Source organism: Scyliorhinus canicula, chromosome 17, assembly GCF_902713615.1.
Source record: "Scyliorhinus canicula chromosome 17, sScyCan1.1, whole genome shotgun sequence".
Taxonomy (NCBI): Eukaryota; Metazoa; Chordata; class Chondrichthyes; order Carcharhiniformes; family Scyliorhinidae; genus Scyliorhinus; species Scyliorhinus canicula.
This window is the reverse complement of record NC_052162.1, coordinates 6,109,908-6,133,631: the sequence shown is the minus strand read 5'-3', so window position 1 is coordinate 6,133,631 and position 23,724 is coordinate 6,109,908.

Here is a 23,724-nt window from a genome sequence, read left to right as displayed (position 1 = left end):
GCTTTGGGACTCCTCCATTTGGCCTTGTAGTCACAGGAACATCATTGACAAACTCTCCGGGTATTCCCGGCTCTGCCTTTGCATCTGCAGGGAGGGATGAATGTTTCCAGTGGCACCTGGCTGGAGCACAGCTGGGATCCAGCAGACCTTCGGCTGTCTGATCCCTGGGAGATTCCTGACTCCACCTGATGTGTATCAGAAGCTGTGTGGTGCTCTCTAGAAAGTGACTCAAAAGCTTGCCTGCTAAGTTCTCCCACTGAGGTGTGTATCTCTGCGATGACGGAAGGTGCGGCTAACAGCTGTGAGGCCTCAGGCACGTCCTCCTCCGAGTTCGCCTCCGAGATGTTGTCGTTGGTGGGATGCTGCTCGTCGATGGTCCAGGCTCTTCGGTTCTGATCCTGCAAGGCAACGGACATGGTTTTAGCATATGGCCTGGTCAATGATTTGGACTTGAGTTTGGTCATCTGGATCAAGGTGCAGTGGATCCTCACGTTTCTCCCACAGACCCACTTAGTTCTCAGGACTGGCCCGTTCCTGCTCCTCGCCCCCAAGCTGCATGGCCCTCGCCTCATAAGGAGTCAGGATCCTCAGCTCAAGTATCACACCACCCGTTTTCTCTCGCTCGTGCCAGTTGAGGGTGATCTTCTCCGTTAGCAACACAATTGGGGATAATGTGAGCTGGGCATCTGGCGGATCAGAGCCTGGTGACAACTGGCATGTGTGGGCAGGGAGGTATTCTGATGAGAAGTGCCGTGGGGGGGGGGGGGGGGGTTAGAGGAAGTTGCTGGGACTTCAGGACCTGGGGCCCTGCAAGATGGCAGTATGTGTGACCGAGGTGACATTCTGGAGAGTGACAGAGGGGTGGAGCACAAAGAGGAGGCAGGGATTACTTACCCTAGTTGCTTGGAGTAGATCATTCATCTTTTTTCTGCACTGCCCACCCTTCCTCTTGGTCAGGCTGCTGGTACTGACCTGTGCTGCCAGCAACTCCCAGAGGGATTCGCCACCTTGCTGGAGAACTCCCTGCCAGCTCACGGGTACATTATCGCCCCCCCCCCCCCCCCCCACCCTTTGTCCCCACGGTGTCCAGCATAAAGATAAGGGCCCCCTCCGTAAACTTAGGAGCTGGTTTCCCAGTTGCCATTCTCTTGGCTTGAATGAGTAGTTGGTGTGGAGTCATTTAAATGCGCTTCATTGAAGTGATCAGGTGACCCCCAGGGTGAGCGAATTAGACATTTTATGACTCAGGTGCGCCATTTTTAATGTGGGGAGAGAAAATATTTTCAATATCGCTCCAAAATTGCAGTCCAGATCGCGTCGCTGGGAAACTTTGGGCGTGATTCACCACTTTGGGGTACGTTTAGCGAGGTGTTTACCGGTGGCTGCAGAACCGAGGAACACCCCACTGGCATTTGGAAAGAGAGCTGATCTCGCCAGCAGCAATGGCTGTTCGCAGACCGGGGAGCCATTTTGACCAACAGTCCTGATCTCGCCTCCCCCCCCCCCCTCCCCCTTTTCAGGCTTACCCGCCTTATCGTCCTTCCCCCCCCCCCTCCCCCACCTCTCCCTCTACAATCTTACCGAAGCCCCTGGGAACCCCCTCCCCTCACACCTCACCCACGCCCCAGGCCCGATCCATGGCAGTGACAACCTGGCACCTGCCCATGCTGGCAGTACCAAGGTGCCCAGATGCCAGGGATAATGCCAGGGTAGCACCCTGCCCTGTCCCCTACCACCCGGGGGTCTCCAATGGCATGCGCGACTCCCCGAGGTCCACGTTTATGTGGACTAGTGCTGAACAGCGCACTGGCGAGGACTCCCTGGCCCAGCCGTGTGAATCCGGAGTCCGGGTAATTAAATAAGCCATTCGATTTATTTAGATGTACAGCTCTGGATCTTACCCAGTGAGGGTGAGATCCAGATCGCGCAGGGCGGAGCAAGTCGGGTAGCTCGCAATGGACTCAATGCGGAACCCGATTTGGCACTCTGCCCGATTCACCCATTGTGCCCGGATCACCTCTCTTTGTAATTTTTTAGGCGAGCTCAATCCCTTGTGATCTTGTTCAAGATTTGTTCGATTTGTACATTTCAGTGTTTATTCCTTTGTGATTTATATATTTTTTTATATAAATTTAGAGTATGCAATTAATTTTTTCCAATTAAGCGGCAATTTAGCGCGGCCAATCCACCTACTCTGCACATATTGGGTTGTGGGGGCGAAACCCACGCAGACACGGGGAGAATGTGCAAACTCCACACAGACAGTGACCCAGAGCCGGGATCGAACCTGGGACCTCGGCGCCGTGAGGAAACAGGGCTAACCCACTGCGCCACCGTGCTGCCCGTGATTTATATATATATATATTTTTTTAAATTTAGATTACCCAATTATTTTTTCTAATTAAGAGGGCAGCACGGTGGCCTAGTGGTTAGCACAACCGCCTCACGGCGCTGAGGTCCCAGGTTCGATCCCGCCTCTGGGTCACTGTCCGTGTGGAGTTTGCACATTCTCCCCGTGTCTGCGTGGGTTTCGCCCCCACAACCCAAAAATGTGCAGAGTAGGTGGATTGGCCACGCTAAATTGCCCCTTAATTGGAAAAAATAATTGGCTAATCTAAATTTTTAAAAAAAAATTTAGCGTGGCCAATCCACCTACTCTGCACATCTTTGGGTTGTGGGGGCAAAACCCACGCAGACACGGGGAGAATGTGTAAACTCCACACGGACAGTGACCCGGAGCCGGGATCGAACCTGGGACCTCGGCGGATTGACTTCAAGTACACGTCTGTTTTGCCTGTTTCAGGACTGTGCAAGTCTGGGAGTAGCGACAGCTATTTTACTTCGAACTGTACGTCAGTTAAATAATGCAGGCACTTCTGATCTATCTCTGTGCGAAATGGTGTTTTGTTTGTTACTGATATGTATCCAAACTTAATGACTGCATGTTTTCATCGCATACTAATTCCAGGTCAGTTTCTGACCAAGTTTTCCTCACCCCCTCCATATTGTCCAATCTGTTCAACTATTTAAAAAATGTAGAATATCCACAATAGTTTTCAATGGTGTATTGTCAACATTTGTATGAGCCCGTCTGGCTGAATGAAAATGCCTCAGCGTGCTGGTGCTCTTTCACTGTCTAGTGCTGGGACTTCTCACTCAGTGTGAGGGGAGTGAGTTTGATAAATGGGCAATTTCTTTGCTCCCTCATCACTGTCTTAATCTGGGCCCAGCTCTTCACACCTGAAATAATGTCACAGCTTTGGAGAGGCACGATTTGTGGGCAGATTATTGCAGAAAATAAATGCATTCAAATGGTAAGTGCTTTCTGTTTGTCAGTATTTTCATATTCCAAAACCTATCGATGCACTTGAAAGGAAGCGAGATGAATTACATAGGGCAGAAAGGGATAGGAGGATGTGGTGGTAGTTTGTGACGGTAATTAGAGAGGGAAGAGGGCCGAATAGCCTACTCTTGATCCTCAAATTTGACGTAAAACCATGTAAGTTGCGTTTGTGCGCTCGGCTGTGATTTACGGGGTCTGTTTCTTCAAGTAAAAGAAATGAAAAACGGGATTAGAAAAACCTTCAGAGCAGGACATTCGTAAAGTGCCATCACTGAATCATGCCGTTGTGCTCAGTTGTGCTAGATACACCAACCTGTAAAAGTGCGAATTAGGGAAGAGAAGAGTTGGTGTCAGAGTACAAATTATTGCAGCTTAACCTGAATGAAAATCGCTTATTGTCACAAGTAGGCTTCAAATGAAGTTACTGTGAAAAGCCCCTAGTCGCCACATTCCGGCGCCTGTTCAGGGAGGCTGGTATGGGAATTGAACCGTGCCGCTGGCCCGCATTAAAAGCCAGCCATTTAGTCCAGTGTGCTAAACCAGCCCCAGAACACTGGTGTTTGGAGAGTAAACTCCTGTTTTATAACATTGACAGGAAGGCTCTGGAATAAACTCTTTACAAAATAAAGTTGAGGTTATACCACATAACATCATCTCAGTCGGGTTCCGTTCCGTGCACGCTTTCCCCGGTTTTAGTTCCCACTCACGCAGAGTCGTGGCTCTTCCAAATGATTTGAAAAGTCTTTTCAATTATGGAGATTGGGGGGGGGGGGGTGGGGGGCGGGGGGGGGTGGGGGGGGGGGGGGGGGGGGATTCCTCGTGTTGCACAAAGAGCAGAAAGCTCGTCCAGGTTGTTTTAAAAGATGCATCTCATTCTCCCCGTGTCTGCGTGGGTTTCGCCCCCACAACCCAAAGATGTGCAGGTTAGGTGGATTGGCCACGTTAAATTGCCCCTTAATTGAAAAAAATAATTGGGTACTCTAAATTTATATTTGAAAAAAAGATGCATCTGGTTCTTCACTTAAACAGTTCATGTGAAGCTGGAATTTCCAACTTCAAACTTTTGACGCCTTTTCTCATGGAGTGATTCTTGAATGTTTTAAGTTCGACAAAAAAGGTGATTGGATTTTATGAATTGAGTGCAGAGGGAAGCTGTGGGGTTGACAAAGAAAGGAGCTGGGTTTGTTTGTCCAGTCAGTGATGAACATCAGCTCCTGTGAGCTTCTCATTTTGAGGAAGGACATTGCAACATTTTACCATTCTGTGCGCGGCATTGATTTGCCTCATTCCCATTCACTCTCCTTGTTTGGACTGCCCATCAGGTTTAAGCCGTGCTCAATTTTCTTTTCCTTCCTTTATATCTGTGTGTCTGACTGAATGGGCTGTGCGGGAGTAGGCAGGACCTTATAGACAAGTGGTTGTAATGAGTTTTTGTCACCAGGAAAGCTATTATTCAGGGTGGCAATCTGTGACTGCCGAATTTCCAGACACAGAATGCGAAAGGGTCAGACTTGAGCCAAACATGTAAATGTTCGACCATTTTAAAAACACCGGATTTATTTTCACCACTCACCTCTGGACTGTGTCACCGCCTTGGTCCAAAATAGCTGATTTGCAGGGGTGTGACTGATTGTCCCTGCCATCTGAGTAGCATTTGACTGAACGTGACCCAAGCAGAATTGAAGACAATGGGGTTCAGGGAGAATATCTCCACTGGTTGGAGATGTACCCTGCACAAAGGATGATGTTATTGAAGGTCCTTCATCTCACACCCAAGTCATCACTGCAAGACTTTCTCCGGGTAGTGTCCAAGGCCTGATTACCTCTAGCTGCTTCATCAATTAACCTTCCCTCTATCGTACATTCAGAGGTGAGGATGTGGCGGCCTGAAAATAAAACATAATTAATTCTGGTTCTGCCTTCTTGAAGTATTAAAGGCTGCTTAAGGAGCGGAAAAAGACAACTCTTCCTTGAGAGGTTTCCCCCTTCTGGTTGATGCTCTGTGAGCTTCAGGGTAATCAGCATGCAATAACCTGCTCCAAAAACTCTGCTCACATTTTGATAGCTATGACAAATTCCATCCTAGCCGCCTGGGCAATCAGCAACATTCTAAATTAAACAACCCCCAACATTCAGGGTTTACTTTTTGGGCTTCCCGTGTGGCCCGATGTCTCCGGTTAAATATAAATGACACCCCCCCTCAGGAGTAGTGGGGCATGAGCACCAACTTAATCGGAGCAGAGACGAGAATGTGGTGAGGTCCCCACCCAAAGCCCTCACAGCCGCTCCAAACTCACCTCGGGAGAGGACATTCCACCCAATATGCCAGGGATAAAAGCAAATTCAAAACAAACGCAGAAAATGCTGGACAATCTCAGCAGGTCTGACAGCTTCTGTGGAGAGAGAAGCGAGTGAAGGTTTAGAGTCTGGATGACTCTTTGTCAAAGCTGGAGAGGGGTAAAAATAGGGTCAGATTTATACCGTGGTGGGGGGCTTGGAGCAATGGGGCTGGATAGAGGGGCAGCAATAGGTGGAGACTGAGAAAAGTGTTACGGGCAGAAAGGCAAAGGGAATGTAAATGGTGGTGATAATGACTCAGGAGGGTGCTGATGGTGCCACATTAAGAGATCAGAATGTGTTGATGGCATAAACAAAGGCAAAGTGTAAAACTGTAAAAGGACTCTGAAGTTGTTGAACTCGATGCTAAGTCCGGAAGGCTGTAACATGCCGAATCGGAAGATGTCTCTCCAGGAGTCCCCATGGTTACACCAGAATAACCTGATCCCACAAGCAGTTATTAAGTAAGAGAAGTTACACTGAGATGTTGTGTAACTTAGGGAGTGAGTAATGCAAAAGTGAGTTATAATGTGAGGCAAGAATAGAAATACTTGACGCATTGATCTATAGGTTCCCAGTTGGATTCTCTAGGTTAAACCTGATGTGACATTCCAGACCAAAACCAGGGGCGGGGTTCTCCTCCGGCAGGATTCTCCGTTACGCCGTTATGCCGGCAGCGTACCCAGGCCTGTGGGTTTCCCCGTGTCATGGGGTGGCCACAATGGGAAATCCCATTGGCAGGTGACGGGAATGGAGAATCCGACAGCGAGGGTGTGCCACCGAGGAACACGCAGCTGGTGGTCCCGGGAATCCTGCCCCGGGTCTCCGGAATGTCCTGACACCTCTCTGCTCCGACCGCTGACTCTTCTGGAAGGCCCGGCGTGCCTCCACCCTCCCCACCAAATTTGGCAATACAAGATCCAATCGGGTTCTGAACAGACGGCCCATAAGCAACTCAGCTGGTGTGACCCCTGTGGCTGAATGAGGGGTTGAGTTGTACAGCAACAAAAAAATCAGCCGACCTCTGGCCAAGTGCTTTATCTGACTGCATTTTTAAAAATAAATTGAGAGTACCGAATTGTTTTATAGCCAATTAAAGGGCAATTTAGCGTGACCAATCCACCTACCCTGCACATCTTTTTGGATTGTGGGGGTGAGACCCACGCAGACTACGGGAAGAATTTGCAAATTCCACTGGGATCAAACCCGGGTCTTCAGCGCCGTGAGGTAGCAGTGCTAATCACTGTGTCACCGTGCTGCCCTGCGCGCCGACACCTCCACCTTTATCTGCCCAGGGTGGGCGCTGTAATTCTTGAAGGAGGGACCCCCTGGTCTGAGGTGGGACGACCTCCCATGATCCCCTCAGAATCACACCGCCTTCACAGGTTAACTCGGCTTGGCGAGTGAAGTAGGTCCTCTTATAACACCAGCCAGGGTGGCGTGGTAGCACAGTGGTTGGCACCATTGCTTCACAGCGCCAGGGTCCCAGGTTCGATTCCCGGCTTGGGTCACTGTCTGTGCGGAGTCTGCACGTTCGCCCCGTGTCTGCGTGGGTTTCCTCCGGGTGCTCCGGTTTCCTCCCGCAAGTCCCGACAGACATGCTGTTAGGTGAATTGGACATTCTGAATTCTCCCTCTGTGTACCCGAACAGGCGCCGGAGTGTGGCGACTCGGGGCTTTTCACAGTAACTTCATTGCAGTGTAAATGCAAGCCTACTTGTGACAATAAAGAATATTAATATTATTATGTGCCCCATGGACACTGGCGGGGTGTTTAGGAATATTAGGGCATGATCTCCTGGGATACTGGTGGTGGTGGGTTGGCCTTAGATTGGGGCAGGCGAATTGACGCATCGACATTAGCAATTTGTGTTCCAGGTTGGTGCTGAAAATGGTAGCTGTAAGCTGCCAACAGGAGCAGTCAGCACTGGACCCTCGCTGAGGCCATGGGTGGTATGGGCTTATCTTCACTGAACAAACCCAGCAATGCCTTGTGGTCAGTGACTCTGTCGAACCGTTGACCGTACACATTCTGGTGGAATTTCTTCACTATTTAACAAATCTTTACACTCCAACTCCACACTGCCCGCTGCCATGAGCCCAAGGCCCCACTCAAACTCCCCATGAGCTGGGGATCGCACGTTCTCTCGCAATTAGTCACGTGGTCACTGGATCTCGCCCCTTAAAGGGGCAATGTACCACAGCAAAAAAATTATATCCTCAGGTTTTCACCTATGAATATTTCTTGCAGTAAATTCCAGGCCTAACTGTTCAACTATTCAGTGAATCACGGGAGAAATGGACATTGGTGCAAAGATCAGCAAGTTAGCTTTTTTTAAAATATAAATTTAGAATAGCCAAATCATTTTTTCCCAATTAAGGGGCAATTTAGCGCGGCCAATCCACCTAGCCTGCACATCTTTGGGTTGTGGGGGTGAGACCCACGCAAACACGGGGAGAATGTGTAAACTCCACACGGACAGTGACCCAGAGCCGGGATTGAACATGGGACCTCGGCGCCGTGAGGCTGCAGGGCTAACCCACTGTGCCACTGTGCTGCCTGCAAGTTAGCTTTTTAAGGTCCACCCTAAATACATCATGGAGACAAAGCAGTCAACACAGTGTTGTACAGTACAATGTTCTCCTTAGAGCAAAGAAGGTTAAGTGGTCAAAGTTATGAAATTGTGATGAGGAGAAATTGTTTCCATTGGCAGGACATTCAATAACCAGAGGACACAGATGTGTATTAGTTTGTGGAGGGGAGATGAGGAATAGTATTTTTACGCAATGAGTTGTAATCCGGAAGTAGATTCACCAGTGATTTCCAAAAGAAAGGTCAGTCGATACTTCGAAAAGGGAAACATTACAGTGTTTAAGGTGGTTGAACTTTGAAGCAGGACTAATTGGAAAGGTCTTTCAAAGATACGGTTCAGACGCAGTGAGATGAATGGCCTGGTATTCATTGAATGTTAAACTACACAATGAAATAGTCTGATACCAGAAATTTCAGCATCACCCATTCTCCTCGAAAGAGAAAATGCTGGAAAATGTCAGCAGGTCTGGCAGCATCTGTAGGGAGAGTAAAGAGCTAACGTTTTGAGTCCGATGACTCTTTGTCAAAGCTTTGACAAACGCTGCCAGACCTGCTGAGAATTTCCAGCATTTTCTCTTTCGTTTCAGATTCTAGCATCCGCAGTAATTTGCTTTCACCCGTTCTCCTATTGGCTGAGTTTGCAATGTCCCCAAACTGGGCCCTCGCAGCTCACCATGCTCCAGTCAGTAAATTATAATGGTTGTGATATTGCAATGCAGGTTTGCAGCAGGAGGGAGCAGATCAGAAAGTTTACAGAGACACCTAGAAACAGGAAAGGTTTTTGAGGTCATTTAGCTCATTGTACGCCCGTCAGGGTCGAGAAAGAACGGTTCAGTCAAATAATAATAATAATTCTGGCCTTTCAGTTATTTCTATTCAGTGAGAGTCATTGGGATGCGGCCCAATGGTAGCGTCTCTATCACTGGACCGCAAGTTCCAGGTTTACGTCCAAAACCCGGTTTGTTGGCCACAAAAGGAACATTCATAATGTGGCTCATGTGGTTATAATCAACTCAAGATTCCTTCCTTCATTTCCCCACTATTTCTCAAAGAGAAGAAGTGTATGAGTGTGTGGACAAAGAACAAACAAAGAACAAAGAAAATTACAGCACAGGAACAGGCCCTTCGGCCCTCCCAGCCTGCGCCGATCCAGATCCTTTATCTAAACCTGTTGCCTATTTTCCAAGGATCTACTTCACTCTGTTCCCCGCCTGTTCATATATCTGTCTAGATGCATCTTAAATGATGCTATCGTGCCCGCCTCTACCACCTCCGCTGGCAAAGCGTTCCAGGCACCCACCACCATCTGCATAAAAAACTTTCCACGCACATCTCCCTTAAACTTTTACCCTTTCACCTTGAAATCGTGACCCCCCCACTCTTGGAAAAAACTTGTTGCTATCCACTCTGTCCATACCTCTCATAATTTTGTAGACCTCAATCAGGTCCCCCCTCAACCTCCGTCTTTCCAACAAAAACAATCCTAATCTACTCAACCTTTCTTCATAGCTAGCACCCTCCATACCAGGCAACATCCTGGTGAACCTCCTCTGCACCCTCTCTAAAGCATCCGCATCCTTCTGGTAATGTGGCGACCAGAACTGCACGCAGTATTCCAAATGAAGATATGCTTTTAAAAAATTATAAATGTTCTGTAGTGGGACAGCACAATGGCGCAGTGGTAGCATTGCAGTCTCATGGTACCGAGGTCCCAGGTTTGATCCCCGCTCTGGGTCACTGTCCGTGTGGAGTTTGCACATTCTCCCCGTGTTTGTTTGGGTGGGTTTCACCCCCAAAACCCAAAGATGTGTAAGGTAGGTGGATTGAACACGCTAAATTGCCCCTTAATTGGAAAAAATGAATTGGGTACTCTAAATTTATTTTAAAAAATGTTCTGTAGTGTCGTGATTGCATTATTGGATTAGCACTCTGGAGGGATGAACTATTAATCCAGAGGATGGAAGTTCAAATCCCACCAAAGCAGTTTCAGAATTTAAATTCAGTTGAAAAAGAGATATAAGGGCAGCACGGTGGCCTAGTGGTTAGCACAACCGCCTCACGGCGCTGAGGTCCCAGGTTCGATCCCGGCTCTGGGTCACTGTCCGTGTGGAGTTTGCACGTTCTCCCCGTGTCTGCGTGGGTTTCGCCCCCACAACCCAAAAATGTGCAGAGTAGGTGGATTGGTCACGCTAAATTGCCCCTTAATTGGAAAAAATAATTGGCTAATCTAAATTTTAAAAAAAAAAAAAAAAAAAAAAAAAAAAAAAGAAAAAGAGATATAAGGGCGGCACGGTGGCGCAGTGGTTAGCACCGCTGCCTACGGCGCTGAGGACCCAGGTTCAATCCCGGCCCTGGGTCACTGTGTGGAGTTTGCAGGTTATGGTTCAGTTGCACAGAGCATTGGTGAGTCCACATCTGGAGTACTGCGTACAGTCTTTAAAGGAAAGATATAAATGCGTTGGAAGTTGTTCAGAGAAGGTTTACCAGGCTAATATCTGGAATGGGAGGGTTGTCTTATGAGGAAAGGTTGAATAGGTTAGGCTTGTATCTATTGGAGTTTAGAAGAGTAAGAGGCAACGTGATTGAAACATATAAGATCCTGAGGGGTCTTAACAGGGTGGATTTAGAGAGGATGTTTCCACTTATGGAAGAATCCGAAACGAGGGGTCACTGTTTAAAAATAAGGGGTCGTCCATTTAAAACGGGAATAAAGCAAATTTGTTTCTCTCAGAGAGTGGTGAGCATCTAGAGATCACATCCTGTAAAGGTGGCGAAAGGAGAATCTTTGGATTTTTTAAGGCAGCGTTGGATAGATTCTTGATAACCAATGGAGTGATAGGTTATAGGCTGAAGGGTGGCATGATAGCACAGAGGTTAGCACTGCTGCCTCACACGCCAGGGACCTGGGTTCAATTCCGGCCTTGAGTGACTGTCTGTCTTGAGTTTGCACTTTCTCCCTCTGACTGCGTGGGTTTCCTCCGGGTGCTCAGGTTTCCTCCCACAGTCCAAGGATGTGCAGGTTAGGAGGATTAGCCATGATCAGTGTCCGGGGTTAGAACAAAGAACAAAGAAAAGTACAGAACAGGAACAGATCCTTCGGCCCTCCAAGCTTGTGCCGACCATGCTGCCCATCGAAACTAAAATCTTCTGCACTTCCTGGGTCCCTATCCCTCTATTCCCATCCTATTCATGTATTTGTCAAGATGCCCCTTAAATGTCACTATCGTCCCTGCCTCCACCACCTCCTCCGGCAGCGAGTTCCAGGCAACCACTACCCTCTGTGTAAAAAACTTGCCTCGTACATCTCCTCTAAACCTTGCCCCTCGCACCTTAAACCTATGCCCCCTAGTAATTGACCCCTCTACCCTGGGAAAAAGCCTCTGACTATCCACTCTGTCTATGCCCCTCATAATTTTGTAGACCTCTATCAGGTCGCCCCTCAACCTCCGTTGTTCCAGTGAGAGCAAACCGAGTTTATTCAACCTCTCCTCACAGCTAATGCCCTCCATACCAGGCAACATTCTGGTAAATCTCTTCTGCACCCTCTCTAAAGCCTCCACATCCTTCTGGTAGTGTGGCGACCAGAATTGAACACTATACTCCAAGTGCGGCCCAACTAAGGTTCTATACAGCTGCAACATGACTTGCCAATTTTTATACTCAATGCCCCGGCCAATGAAAGCAAGCAAGCCTTATGCCTTCTTGACTACCTTCTCCACCTGTGTTGCCCCTTTCAATGACCTGTGGACCTGTACACCTAGATCTCTCTGACTGTCAATACTCTTGAGGGTTCTACCATTCACTGTGTATTCACTACCTGCATTAGACCTTCCAAAATGCATTACCTCACATTTGTCCGGGTTAAACTCCATCTGCCATCTCTCCGCCCGAGTCTCCAAACGATCTAAATCCTGCTGTATCCTCTGACAGTCCAAATCGCTATCCGCAATTCCACCAACCTTTGTGTCATCTGGAAACTTACTAATCAGACCAGTTACATTTTCCTCCAAATCATTTATATATACCACGAACAGTAAAGGTCCCAGCACTGATCCCTGCGGAACACCACTAGTCACAGCCCTCCAATCAGAAAAGCACCCTTCCATTGCTACTCTCTGCCTTCTATGACCTAGCCAGTTCTGTATCCATCTTGCCAGCTCACCCCTGATCCGTGTGACTTCACCTTTTGTACCAGTCTACCATGAGGGACCTTGTCAAAGGTCTTACTGAAGTCCATATAGACAACATCCACTGCCCTACCTGCATCAATCATCTTTGTGACCTCTTCGAAAAACCTCAAGATAGTTTGACATGACCTCCCCTTCACAAAACCGTGCTGCCTCTCACTGATATGTCCATTTACTTCCAAATGGGAGTAGATCCTGTCTCGAAGAATTCTCTCCAGTAATTTCCCTACCACTGACGTAAGGCTCACCGGCCTGTAGTTCCCTGGATTATCCTTGTTACCCTTCTTAAACAAAGGAACAACATTGGCTATTCTCCAGTCCTCCGGTTATGAGGATAGGGCAGAGGGTGGGCCTAGGTAGAGTGCTCTTTCGGAAGTTCGGTGTCGACTTGATGGGCCGAATGGCCTCCTTCTACACTGTAGGTATTCCAGTCTCAGGGGGAAGCAAGATGAAGATTTAATCTTACTATCAGATGAACCGTGATCTTATTAAATGGCGGAAAAGGCTCAAGGGGCCAAATGACCCACTCCTGTTCACATGTGTGTTCATATGTGTTCAGTCCAAAGATGTGCAGGTTAGGTGGACTGGCCATGCTAAATTGCCCTTAGTGTCCAAAATTGCGTTTAGTGTTGGGTGGGGTTACTGGGTTATGGGGATAGCGTGGAGGTCTGTCCTTGGGTAGTGTGCTCTTTCCAAGAGCCGGTGCAGACTTGATGGACCGAATGGCCTCCTTCTGCATTGTAAATTCTATATAGTCTCAATAGAAGTGAGCAGATCATCATTAAAACCATTGACGTTCAATGATATCCTTTAATGAAAAAGGTCTGTTGTCCTTACATAGTATATGGCCAGGACCTTCCAGCCCAATCATGGTGGAACCAATCATGGGAGATTTGACAGCCCAAGATCCCACCGGCCAGCAAAATGGAAAATCCTACCCTGTGACTCCAAACAACACAGCAATGTGATCAACTCTTAAAGCCCTCTGAAACGATCGAGCAAGTCTCGCAGTTATATCAAACTGCTATCGGGGCAACTGGGGATGGGCAATAAATGCCAATTCGGCCTATAACAACCATATCCTGTGAACGTATAATAACAGTAAAATGACACTCATACAGGGCTTTCAATGTGACAAAATATTCCAAGGCAATTTGCAGTTGGGGACCAGGACCGAAGGGGAGAGAGTTTATGCACGGTGCCCCCAAGAAAGTCAAAGTGGGTGATTTTGACGGAACCGTTGCAGAATGAGAGGCAGCAACTTGGAAAGGTGTAAGGTGAGAGCATGGGGCTGCAGGCTGAAGACACAAGAACAGCAACAATGTCAATAGCTCGCCTTTATATAGCAACATTAAGGAAGTACCAGTGCCCCAAGGTGCTTCACAGGAGAGTAATCCGATCAACAACAATGCCCAGCCACGTTGGAGCGGGGGAAAGTGTTCGGGGAATAGTTGGGGCATCATTCAAATGACCTTGTAAAGTTAAGCTCACTTTCCAAAGGGGTTGACCACTTTCACATTCTGTTTGCAGTTTGCTTTCTCCGCCCATTTATTTTTACTTTGACGATGGCAGATCAACACATCACCCTTTTATTTGTCAGCAGCTTTGTAGGGCTTGATTCATGACTTTTTTTTCAAACAATATACTTTTAAGACCAGGAGTCATTATATTCTCCTTTATCTTTGTCTTTCTTCTTTTCATTAGGCTGGTCAAGCTTGCCATTATGTTTTTTGGACTCCTTATCCATTATCCTGTCACCAGATCCTGCAGTTACCCCAACCACAATGTCTGTATAAAGTGGAGATGAAATCATCAGTAACCCAGAGCTAATTATTTCAGACTGTAGTTAATTAAATACTTTCCAAAGGTCCAATAAGTAGCAAAGCTAATTATGGTTCTTCAATAACACCTGAGTGATATAAGGAATCTAACGTCAATTATCGGCCAATGTTTGACACTGTCAGTATGTCACTTTCACAAGAAACCAAGGTTGATGAAGTAGAAGAACAATTAGACATTTATAAAACCCAGTTTGTTTCCCTTTAACAAAGCCTCATATACTTGCAATGTTAATTCTGCCACCTCATTAACTTCAGCGAAACCAGCAGTCCTATTAATACGCAAAATATTGTCATTATATTAATTATGATGGCAAGTAAAGATAAAATGTGAACACAATTAATCATGTGGAAGGATTCGCTGTTAATTAATTATTTTCATTGAACTGATGAAATGTCTTGTGCTATTTTACATACGTTGGTTCCAGCTTTTAATTCTGGTTGCCGTTTCACATCTTGCACCCTGTTTTCCATCACTCCATGATTCTCTGTAACTACTTTTAGCCCTACGACCGTCCAAGATACTGACATTCCTCCAACTCTAGACTTTTGAGTGCCGATCTTAACTGCTGCACCATTGGCTGCCAAAGGACAGCTGGTTGGGCAGCAGGGCGGCGCAGTGGTTAGCATTGCAGCCTAACGGCACTGAGGTCCCAGGTTCGATTCCGGCTCTGGGTCACTGTCCGTGCGGAGTTTGCACATTCTCCCCGTGTTTGCGTGGGTTTCGCCCCCACAACCAAAAAGATGTGCAGGGTAGGCGGATTGGCCACGCTAAATTGCCCCTTTATTGGAAAAAAATGAATTGGGTACTCTAAATTTAAAAAAAAGAGAAAACAAAAAGGCAGCTGGTTTGTGATGCAGAACAAGGCCAGCAGCGCGGGTTCAATTCCCGCACCAGCTTACCTGAACAGGCGCCAGAATGTGGCGGCTGGGGGCTTTTCACAGTAACTCCATACTTGTGACAATACAAGATTATTATTATTATTAATTCTCTCCCTAAACATCTCTGTCTCTCTCTCTCCTTAAAATTAGACCTTCACAGAATCCTAGAAATCCTACAGTGCAGAAGGAGGCCATTTGGCCCATCGAGTCTGCACCAAACATCCGAACGAACACCCTACCTATGCCCACACCCCCGCCCTATCACCACAACCCCATAATTTGCACACCCTTGGACACTAAGGGGCAATTTAGCATGACCAAACCGCCCAACCTTAACATCTTTGGACTGTGGGAGGGAACCGGAGCACCCGGAGGAAACCCACGCAGGCATGGGGAGAACGTGCAAACTCCGCACAGTCACCCGAGGCTGGAATTGAACCCAGGTCCCTGACGCACTAAGGCAGCAGCGCCACCTTGAAATCTATCTTTTTGACCAATCTTTTGGTTAATATTACTCCATGTGACTGGATGCCACATTTTGTTTAATTATACTTCAGTGTGAAGCACCATTGCTCGGTTAAGGTGCTATATCCGAACAAGTTGTTGGTGTTAATTGGATACTCATAGTCCAGAAAAACTGTCTGAAGAGCAGACCTAATGTTCAATAACAGAAGAATGATTAGAAATGGCAAATGCATCAAGCGTATTGCATAACTAACAAGCAATTACGAAAACGCAGCCCTTACATTTAATATTGTAAAAAGCTTTGGCATTATCCCCTTTACTTACTTCGTTTGGAATAAAAAGGACTGTCTTCTTAATTATTATAAATTCAATTTAAAAGAAAAAGCAATTATTGATCTTCTTGCAGCAGTCTATTTACCAATAGCTGCCTGCTTCTGAATCATCCTAAATTTCTATGTCTCATTGCCAATCCCCAGTCTATGAGGTTTGCTTGAAAAGAATAGATGGATTAAAATAAAAATGATTTGACAGCTTCAGAAGACACACACAGGTCAGTCACCACATACTAAATGCAACTGAAAGATAATATGACTGAGTGAGCTGACGTGGAAAGGAACAAGTCAAACCGGTTCGCCCTTAGCTGTGATTTAAAGGGGAACTGAAATTGGTGACAAAAGTTTCCTGTGTGCAAATGGTTGACTGGTTCCATGCATTGGAGGTGGTTAAATTAGCCATATGTTTCTGGGGAGCTTGACAAGAGTATCCACGAGGAGTCCATGGGGAAAAGTGTTGTCCTATGTTAGCAGCAAGCTGATAGCTGCAGGTTACATTCCTGGACAATGCTGGGTGAGTCAGTCTTGCCTGAGGCAGCTGTTGAGTACAAAATTGGGCACAGTGGCCTTGGGCTACAGAGGAGAGGAAAGATTCATGCCAGACCCAAGTCCAGATTGCTAGTCTTTAATTGCTGATGGGAAACATGTATGTGTGAGCATTTGATCACAGATAGCATCCTATCCGGCTGCATCACAACTTGGTATGGCAACTGCTCAGCCCAAGATCGCAAGAAACTGCAGAGTGTGGTGAACTCAGCCCAACGCATCACACAAGCTTGCCACCCTCCCATTGATTCTGTCTACACCTCCCGCTGCCTCAGGAAGGCAGACAGCATTATCAAAGACCACTCCCACCCAGGTTTTGCCTCTTCCAGACCCTTCCATCAGGCAGAAGATACAGAGGTCTGAAGACCCGCATATCCATGTTTTGTTATGCTCTTGACGTAGCATAAGCTGCTTCCTTGATGTGCACTCTGACAAAGGAAGGTTCAGACTTGGAGATAGCTTTAACACATTTATTAAACTGTTAACAATTCTCCTACTTGGATTCGACTCTCCTGTTAATCCTGCTATAGCTACTCAGACTGACGAGCCAGTCTGCTACAATCCACGTGGTGGGTGTGATGTGTTTCAAATCAACCCTGTGTCTGTACTCACTGAGTGTCTCCACTGGAAAGACGAAGATCATGTGTGCTGTGTCCTTTTATATGGGTTGGTGTAATGCCCTCCTGTGGTGGTGTCACCACTGTGTGGCATTGGTCATGTCCTATCTTACTGACCTATTGGTTGAATGTCTGTATGTCATGTCTCTGGTGCTCCCTCTAGTGTCTAGCTAGTCTACGTGTATTTAAATTAACCCCTTGTGTATTTACAGTGATGCATTTCACCACAATCCAGACGAAGGAACAGCTTCTTCCCCACAGCCACTAGACTCCTCAATAACTCTCCCTCAGACTGATCTGTTCCCTGTAAGAATTCCCAACTCCCTATGCTGCTCTTGCTCGTGCATTTGCTTTGTTTGGCCCCTTGTTCCACACTGTAATCAATCACTGTTTGTCGATGTACCGTTTGTCAATGTACCCTGTCGATTATTCTTTTTTTGTGTACTATGTAGGTACTGTGTACGTTCCCTTAGCTGCAGAAAAATACTTTTCACTGTATTCGGGCAGCACGGTAGCATAAGTGGATCGCACTGTGGCTTCTCAGTGCCAGGGTCCCAGGTTCGATTGCCTGCTGGGTCATTGTCTGTGTGGAGTCTGCACGCTCTCCCCGTGTCTGCGTGGGTTTCCTCCCACAGTCCAAAGATGTGCAGGTTAGGTGGATTGGCCGTGATAAATTGCCCTTAGTGACCAAAAAGGTTAGGAGGGGTTCTTGGGTTATTGGATTGGATTGGATTGGATTTGTTTATTGTCACAGGATTGTTATGGGGATAGTGTAGAAGTGAGGGCTTAAGTGGGTCAGTGCAGACTCGATGGGCCGAATGGCCTCCTTCTGCACTGTATGTTCTATGTACTTTGCTACATGTGACAATAAATCAAATCAAATGAAATGTCTGCCTGTGTGTGACCATATCTGTCCAAATATCTGGACATGTGTGTCTGTGTGTGAGCAGTTTTTGTGGGTGTGTGTCTATCTGTATTATGATCTCAGTTGACGTTATGACTGGACGGGAAGTTCTCAGAAAGGACCCTGGGCTGGATTCTCCATCCCGCCAGCCCCGTTTTCTAGCACGGCGCGTTTCCGCCGGCAGCTTTCCTTCCGGCAGCTGGCCAATGGGGTTTCCCATTGTGGCCACCCCACGCCATCGGGAAACCCTCGGGCGTGAGTCGCTGCCAGCGAAGCAAAGGATCCCGCCGATGGATCCGCTGCATAACTTTTATTTAATTATTAACAAAACGTGGAGGAACAGAGTCACAGGAGCACTATTTGGTCAGATTATTGCATCAGATGTTTGATTTAACTTTGAAGCTGCTGTCCCATTTCAACTCTGCTACTGCACATGTCTCTTTAACTCAGAACACTTTATTTAATTTTTTTTGAATGCTTCTGAACTGTACTTTGGTCTCTGTTCACTTAACTCCAAACTTCTTGAAAAATTCTCTTCATTATTCTGTGACTTCTCTAGTTTTAGTTTGTTTCCATGACAAACTGGACTTTAAATATCCAGCATCTGTTTTCTTAACCACTACTCCATAGTATGGCTTTCCTTCTAGCAAAGCTGAGGGGGATGTTCCCTCTTTAGACTTCTAAAACCAACCAACTGCTTCTGGCAGAACTGAGAGCTGCCTTCTGTCACACTATCTATATCCAACGGCAATCAAATTAGCCGAACTAAAACTTAAAAGCTTCCCTACCTTACAAGGCCTCAGCTGCTAAGCAAATGCACATGCTTATGCCTTTTATTTATTCTTCATGCTGTCGCCCTCTCTAAGCACAATAGAAACACAATTGGGACTTAGCCAACCCCAACACATACAAACACCTCTGTCCAGTATTTTTTTTTTTTAATTTAGATTACCCAATAATTTTTTCCAATTAAGGGGCAATTTAGTGTGGCCAAACCACCTACTCTGCACATTTTTTGGGTTGTGGGGGAGAAACCCACGCAGACATGGGGAGAATGTGCAAACTCCACACGGACAGTGACCCAGAGCCGGGATTGAACCTGGGACCTCAGCGCCGTGAGGCAGCTGTGCTAACCACTAGGCCACCGTGCTGCCCTACCTCTGTCCAGCATGAATCTAAATATAGGTTTTACCCTTCCAGGCACAGAAACATTAAATTAAACACACTTGAAACTATACCACATTTCTAATGTGCACCATTCAAATAAAAATTCCTTAACACTACCTTTATTTTCCAAACAATCGTTTGTGTGTCATGTCTGTATGTTAGTATTTTGAGTGTGTATGTTGTGTGTGCGCGTGTGTGTATGTGGTGTGTGACATGTCTGTGTCATGACTCTGTGTGCATGTGTGTATGGTTTTTGTCCTGTGTATGAGTGGGTTTCTTTTTAAATTTAGAGTACCCAATTCATTTTTTCTAATTAAGGGGCAATTTAGCATGGCCAATCCACCTAACCTGCACATCTTTGGGTTGTGGGGGCGAAACCCACGCAAACACGGGAGAACGTGCAAACTCCACACGGACAGTGACCCAGAGCCGGGATCGAACATGGGACCTCTGCGCCGTGAGGCTGCAGGGCTAACCCACTGCGGTGTATGAGTGGGTTGAGTGTATGCCATGTGTGTGCCATGTGTTTTGTGTGTCATTTGTGTATGTCTGTGTATGTGCGTGTGTGCATGCATGTGTGCATGCACGTGCATGTCACTGTGTTGAATTAAGCTTGGTTATGACACCCACCACGTTCGCATTGGCAAAGCCATGTGGAAAGGTTCCAATCTCAGTGAAGAAATTGGGAACTAGTGAGTGGCCAACTGACACTCCCAGAAAGGATTGGAAAATCCGCCCAGTCAACTCTGGATGGCCCTTCAGCCGGTGATTCCGGAGCCCAGACACAAATGTAAACACGATGAAGCGCATCACCTAACACTTGAAGATTAAGTCATGTGCAGCGGACAAAGCTCCAAAAGAAAAGAAAAATAGGCCTTTAACCAGAAAGAAAAAACTGAAGATTTCCCCTTTACAAATGGTCCTGGGGGACTGGGTGATGCAGGAGGTTATACAATGACCATACACTTGCAGCAACTAAGCTTCAATTTAGCCTGGGTGGATTAGATGGAAGTCCGTTCCTTCAGAAACTTCGCTAATTTAGTTGCAACAGTCCAAAGTTCCTAGCGTTTACATTGGCCATTTAATGATTGCCAGAAAACTTGATCGTGTGAAATGGATTCACAATTCAGTGTTCTCTTAGAGATAACTGAGGTCCTGTTCAGAAGGAATGAGTGAAGAAAGATGGGGGAGAGTATCACCCAGTTGCATTCTCCTTTTCTGTATCAAAATCACCAAATAAAAGTCCACAGTAAATGGTCAGTTTGCCTCAATTGCTGTTTGTGGGATCTTGCTGTGCACAGCTGTGAATGCTGCAACATAAAAGGAGTTAATTCAGGCTGTCATGCCTGTTGTAGCTCTCTGACAGAGTTTTTTTTTGCATAAGTCCTTTGTGACTTTTACTGTGACTAAGATCAATGCTTGGGCTCCAGCTTTTCACCATCTATATCAATGGTTTGGATTTGGGGACCAAATATAATATTTCCAAGTTTGCTGAAGTCACAAAACTAGGTGGGAATGTGATATGTGTGGAGAATTTCAAGGGGATTTGGACAGACTCACCGAGTGGGCAAGACCATGGCGGATGGAATATAACGTGAATAGGTGTGAAGTTATCCACATTGCTGGGAGAAGGGGAAAAGAAGGGTATTTCTCAAGAGGTGAGAGAATGCGAATTGTTGAGTCCAACGGGACCTGAATATCATTGATCGTAAGCCACGGAAAGCTAACGTGAAGTTACGGCAAGCAATTAGGAAGGCAAATGGTACGTTGACCTTTGTTGCAAGAGGATTTGAGCACAGGAATGACGATGTCTCGCTGCAATTGTATAGGAGCCTTGATAAGATCACACCTGGAGTATTGTGTGCAGTTTTTGTTCCCCTTAATGAAAAATGAAAATGAAAATTGCTTTATTGTCACGAGTAGGCTTCAATGAAGTTACTGTGAAAAGCCCCTAGTCGCCACATTCCAGCGCCTGTTCGGGGAGGCTGGTACGGGAACCGAACCGTGCTGCTGGTCTGCTTGGTCTGCTTTAAAAGCCAGCAATTTAGCCCAGTGAGCTAAACCACTGGTAACTAAAGAAGGATACGATTGCCACAGAGAGAGTGCAACAAAGGTTCACCAAACTGATTCCTGGGATCGGGGATTGTCCTATGAAGAGAGTTGCCGCGATTGGTCCTATATTTTATAGAGTTTAGAAGAATGAGAGGTTATCTTGTTGAAGTGCACAACATTCTTCCAGGATTCGGCAGGGTAGATCATAGAATCCCTACAGTCCAGGAGGAGGCCATACGACTCATTGAATCCACACTGACCGTCTGAAAGAGCACCCTACCTCGGATCACTCCCCCGCCCTCTCCCCGTAACCCCACCTAACCTTTTTGGACACTAAGGCCAATCTACCTAACCTGCACATCTTTGGACTGTGGGAGGAAACCGAAGCACCCGCAGAAAACCCACCCAGGCGGGTGGAACAAACCATTACAAGGGGACATAAATTTAAGGTGAATGGTGGAAGATATAGGGGGGATGTCAGCGGTAGGTTCTTTACCCAGAGAGTAGTGGGGGCATGGAATACACTGCCTGTGGAAGTAGTTGAGTCGGAAACATTAGGAACCTTCAAGCGGCTATTGGATAGGCACATGGATTACGGTAGAATGCTGGGGTGTAGATTGATTTGTTCTTAATCTAAGACAAAAGTTCGGCACAACATCGTAAGTTATTGTGTAAGTGACAGGCTGTTTAGGACTGAGATGAAGAGGAATTTCTTCATTCAATGGGTGGTGAATGTTTGGAATTCTCTCCCCTGTCGGGCTGTGTCATTGAGTATCTTCAAAACTCAGATCGATAGATTTTTAGATGTTAAAGATACCACGGGATATGGGGATAGTGCAGGAACATGACCACGGGATATGGGGATGGTGCAGGAACATGACCACGGGATATGGGGATAGTGCAGGAACGTGACCATGGGATATGGGGATGGTGCAGGAACGTGACCACGGGATATGGGGATAATGTAGGAACATGACCACGGGATATGGGGATAGTGCAGGAACATGACCACGGGATATGGGGATAATGCAGGAACATGACCACGGGATATGGGGATAGTGCAGGAACGTGACCACGGGATATGGGGATAATGCAGGAACATGACCATGGGATATGGGGATAGTGCAGGAACATGACCACGGGATGTGGGGATTGTGCAGGAACATGACCACGGGATATGGGGATAGTGCAGGAACATGACCACGGGATATGGGGATGATGCAGGAACATGATTACAGGATATGGGGATAGTGCAGGAACATGACCATGGGATATGGGGATGGTGCAGGAACGTGACCACGGGATATGGGGATAGTGCAGGAACATGACCATGGGATATGGGGATAGTGCAGGAACATGACCATGGGATATGGGGATAGTGCAGGAACATGACCATGGGATATGGGGATAGTGCAGGAACATGACCATGGGATATGGGGATGGTGCAGGAACATGACCACGGGATGTGGGGATAGTGCAGGAACATGACCACGGGATATGGGGATAGTGCAGGAACATGACCATGGGATATGGGGATAGTGCAGGAACATGACCACGGGATATGGGGATAGTGCAGGAACGTGACCACGGGATATGGGGATGGTGCAGGAACGTGACCACGGGATATGGGGATGGTGCAGGAACATGACCACGGGATATGGGGATGGTGCAGGAACATGACCACGGGATATGGGATGGTGCAGGAACATGACCACGGGATATGGGGATAGTGCAGGAACGTGACCACGGGATATGGGGATGGTGCAGGAACCTGACCACGGGATATGGGGATGGTGCAGGAACATGACCACGGGATATGGGATGGTGCAGGAACATGACCACGGGATATGGGATGGTGCAGGAACATGACCACGGGATGTGGGGATAGTGCAGGAACATGACCACGGGATATGGGGATGGTGCAGGAACATGGCTTGGAGGTAACGGTACAACCTTGATCCAAGTCGAATGGTGGAGTATGTAAAAGGGGCTGAATGGCCTACTCCTGCTCCTATTTCCTCTGTTCCTACATTACAACTGTAACTGTGTATTAAGATAATTAACTAAGATAATTAAGATGATCAACATGCTGGGGGTTACCATCGATGAGCGACTGAACGGGAGTAGCTATATAAACATTGTCTATAAAATCAGGACAGAGGCTTGGAATCATACAGTGAGTAACTCACCTCCTGACTCCCAAAGTCTGTCCACCATCTACAAGGTGTGTGATGGAATACTCTCCACTTGCCTGGATGAGTGCAGCTCGAACAACACTCAAGAAGCTCAACACCAACCAGGACAAAGCAGCCCCGCTCGATTGTATGCCAGCCAAAAACATTCACCCCCTCCACCCCTGACGAACAGTGGCAGCCGTGTGTACCATCTGCAAGTTGCACTGCAGGAACTCACCAAGGTTTATGAGACAGCAACGTCCAAACCCACGACCACTACATCTAGAA